General features: G+C 42.2%; 1 non-coding gene across 1 annotated transcript; it reads left to right on the forward strand.

Moving 5' to 3' along the window:
- The first annotated feature begins 716 nt into the window (after positions 1-716).
- On the forward strand, positions 717-905 carry LOC144891897 (U2 spliceosomal RNA). Its single transcript, XR_013623307.1, has one exon. It is a non-coding gene; the product is annotated as a U2 spliceosomal RNA (small nuclear RNA).
- Positions 906-3,889: the final 2,984 nt, after the last annotated feature.

Here is a 3,889-nt window from a genome sequence, read left to right on the forward strand (position 1 = left end):
AAAACTTTCTTCCTGTTTTTCTTCACATGATAAATCCTATATTTCTCTCAAGATAAACAAAATATATACATCACACCAGGATTGTTTAATACCAGGATATCAATGAAGATGCATAGCTGCAATGGAGGCGCCGAAAGATCGGACATTTCGATGGAATTTTCGATTTTCGCGAATCGTCGCCGGTCAATCATAGATGCGATTGTCGTGGAAAAGAGCGTTTTTAAACTTCTTACGTTATCGCTTCTCGGCCTTTTGGCTAAGATCAAGTGTAGTGTAGGGCTGTGCAAGCAGTACGAGGTCATGTCTCCACCAATAAATGCCCATATATTGGATGTCAAGAATCGGAGTCAGTTCGGCATTTTTGGTGGGATTGTGTTTTTGCTTCCTTAGTTTGGAATGAGGTTTTGTGTAAGTTTTTGTGCAAGTTAAAGGTTAAGTTTACTTTAAGTTGGGAAATGATTTTGTACGGTCCGTTTGGTAATCAATGTAAACCGAAACAAATCGTGTTCTGGAAAATATTGAATTGTTTGAAAATGGCCTTGTGGAAGGCGAGGGTCTCAGCATGTTATGGGATGCATCATTTTTCTATGAATTATGTTCTTGCCTTGTTTAAGAGAGAGATGTTTCTTTATGTGGATTTACGGAATATGTTGTAATTGTTGTGGAGGATCTTCAATTGAGCAATTGTGACTTGCTTTGATGGTTGACACTTGTTTGCTGGTTTTCATTTTAATAAAAAATCGTCGTAGTATCTGTTCTTATCAGTTTAATAGCTGATATGTTCCGCAATGCGGGACTAGTCTATTAAATGGATTTTTGGTATCGGGAGTTTGATTAGGGGCTTGCTCCGTCCGCTCCACGTATCGACCCGGTATTGCAGTACCTCCGGGAACGGTGCACCCCCTTTGGGGGGACCTGGAAAACAAAGAAAAGATCATAAACGAGAAACGTCAAGATTTGCTTTTACAACTGGAGAGATATTTAAACTTGAAAACTCTGATGAGTGAATCGGGAAGTTGTGCAGTGGTTTGTGGGTTCGTCCTCTCCAATAAATCTTCCCACACATGATTATTCTCCACAAGTTAATAAACAATTTATGCTAAATTAAAAAGGCAATGTGGGGATGACAAACTTCAGTCTAAAAAAGGTCCTCAACAACATCGGGATTATGTTGGTTTAGAGAGTCGACAACAGTGTTGCCGTCACATAACAATCCCTACATCACTGCCGCATTTACAATTCATCAATCGTTGCTTCAAGCTTCCACAAACATTTCACTGGTGACCACAGTACTTGATTACTCTTGTAGTGTAGCCACATAATGAGATTGTACAAATTAGCAATCCGAGTATAATGTTATAATATCAGTGCATGATCATCAACTTCTTACAAACTGCATGAACATCTCTAATTTCAGTATTATATAATTATGTCCATTTGTGATTGGTTACTCTATGTTGATAAAAAAGAAAAGTAGGAAAGAAAACTGAAACTGCAGGAAGTCCCTGAAATTATATTGGAGCTTCTTATACTTTTGCAGAAATTATATATCGGAGCTTATTATACTTTTCGCTAGGCCGAGCTCTCAACAGTAGTCTGGAGGCAGTGATGTCGGGGTTGTTATGTGACGGCAATACTGTGAGCTACTCTCTTAACCAACATCATCCCTATCTTGTTGAGGACCTTTTTTAGACTGTAGTTTGTCATTCCCACATTGCCTTTTTAATTTAGCATAATTTTTTTAATGAACTTCTTTCTGTCATTTTTTACAATGTGGAATAACACAATGGTATATGGTACTCAGAGGATACCCAATCTTGGAGCAAAAGTGCCAAGATATCTTAGTCAGCAATGTCAAACACTGCACATGTTCCAATATTGTCGAACCGCTAACGTAACCCTGACTGTATCTTGCAGCTCTGTCTTATTGCTCGTTTCTCAAAGAGTAATGTCTTCATCCAGCCTCAGGCCACACAATGACCTGCACTTTGAAATGCCCAAAATAACTGATGTGGTTTCCCTTTAACCAATAGGTTGGGGGCAAAGGAAAGGGGCGGAGCCCATATCAATTAATTGACCATTGACCACTCCAGGCGATGCAGTGTGCCAAAACAAAGATGAAAGGAACACGAAATGTCAGTTCAAATATTTATTAAACTAGGGGGTCCGTTGGTCCATTGGACCAAATTTTAATTGGGGACTTTTGGATCTTCAGGGATTTTTGGGTCTTTGATGACTTTTGGGTGTTTGGGGCCTTTTGGTTCTTTTTGGTCCTTGGGGACTTTTGGGTCATCTGGGGATTTTGCGTCATCTGGGGTTTTTGGGTTTTCGGGGACGCCGAAACCGGCCGGCGGTTCATTTCCGGCCGTTCATTGGGACTTATTGGTCATCTGAGTCCTTGGGGCTTTTGGGTCATCAGAGACTTCTTGGGTCCTTGGGGACTTATGGGTCCTTGTGGACTTTGGGGTGATCTGGGTCTTTTGGGTCCTCGGGGACTTTTGGGTGATTTGAGTCATCTTGGTATTTTGGGTCAAGTGTTGAAGGGTCTGCCAAGGCCTAAGGGGTCTCGGCAGTCTAAAGGGTTAAAAGGCACATTTGAATCGTGCGGAATTAATTAATAGACGTGAAAAAGTATGACTGTGACACACACACACACACACACACACACACACACACACACACACACACACACACACACACACACACACACACACACACACACACACACACACACACACACCTCCATTTATCGTAGATTCAATTTGACTGGATTCCTTGTTCAGTCTGTTTTATACGACGGCATAAGTGATGAGCCGACGTAGCGAATCTGGCGCCGAGAAACCGTGACTCGAGATGGTTTATTGATCACGTGGTTCCTTTTGCATTGACTCGTGACTGGAGGGTTCATGATCACGTGTTCCATGTGCGGTGTATAGCACTAGTACCTTGCTACTAGTACCGACTGCAAAGCCGCAATGAGCCGGCGAAGCCAAAACCTCTTGCCACTATTTTACCCATCACCATGGCATCAGTAGGTTAGGTAGTTGGTAGTAGGTAGGTAGGTAGTTGGTAGTAGGTAGGTGGTAGTAGGTCGGTGTAGTAGGTACCGTACCTGGTAAGACTTGGTTAAAGAGAACAGCAGACAGTCCTCCCCAATACCTGCATACCTCTTGCCACTATTTTACCCATCACCATGGCATCAGTAGGTTAGGTAGTTGGTAGTACGTAGGTGTAGTAGGTACCGTACATGGTAAGACTTGGTAAAAGAGAAGAGCAGACAGTCCTCCCCAATACCTGCATACCTCTTGCCACTATTTTACCCATCACCATGGCATCAGTAGTAGGTTAGGTAGTTGGTAGTAGGTAGGTTGGTAGTAGGTAGGTGTAGTAGGTACCGTACCTGGTAAGCCTTGGTAAAAGAGAAGAGCAGACTCCTCCCCGATGGCAATACCTGCATACAATACAATAAATGTCACAAGAAGCTTAAGGAAGTAAGTATACGATGTGCTAGCTTAAGGCCTATTTTTAACTGGGTTTAACATACGTTTTCACAGTAAGTGTGTAGTCTTCTAACTTCAGTCGCTGTCAGGCGCCAGGGCTGGTTCTCTGACTCTCCGGGCACGGCAGCTTCGTCCACCAGAAGACGTTAGCTTGCAGTGATTAATTCGGTGAATTCCATCTCAACTTCGGATATTTCCGGCCGTGAAAAACTATCCGTATTTCTAAACTAAATATGTAAACCGCTTATACCATATTTCTGGCCGTGAAAAACTATCCCGTACGGCCGCGAGATTTCTAAAAAATAATTCTTCGTCAATTTTAGAATATTTGACGCCGTTTTCACCGTCCGAAACGCGTAATAATAATTGGTTCTGGTGTTTGATGACGA

The sequence above is a fragment of the Myxine glutinosa genome, chromosome 4, assembly GCF_964187855.1.
Source record: "Myxine glutinosa chromosome 4, kmMyxGlut1.1, whole genome shotgun sequence".
In the NCBI taxonomy this organism is placed as follows: domain Eukaryota; kingdom Metazoa; phylum Chordata; class Myxini; order Myxiniformes; family Myxinidae; genus Myxine; species Myxine glutinosa.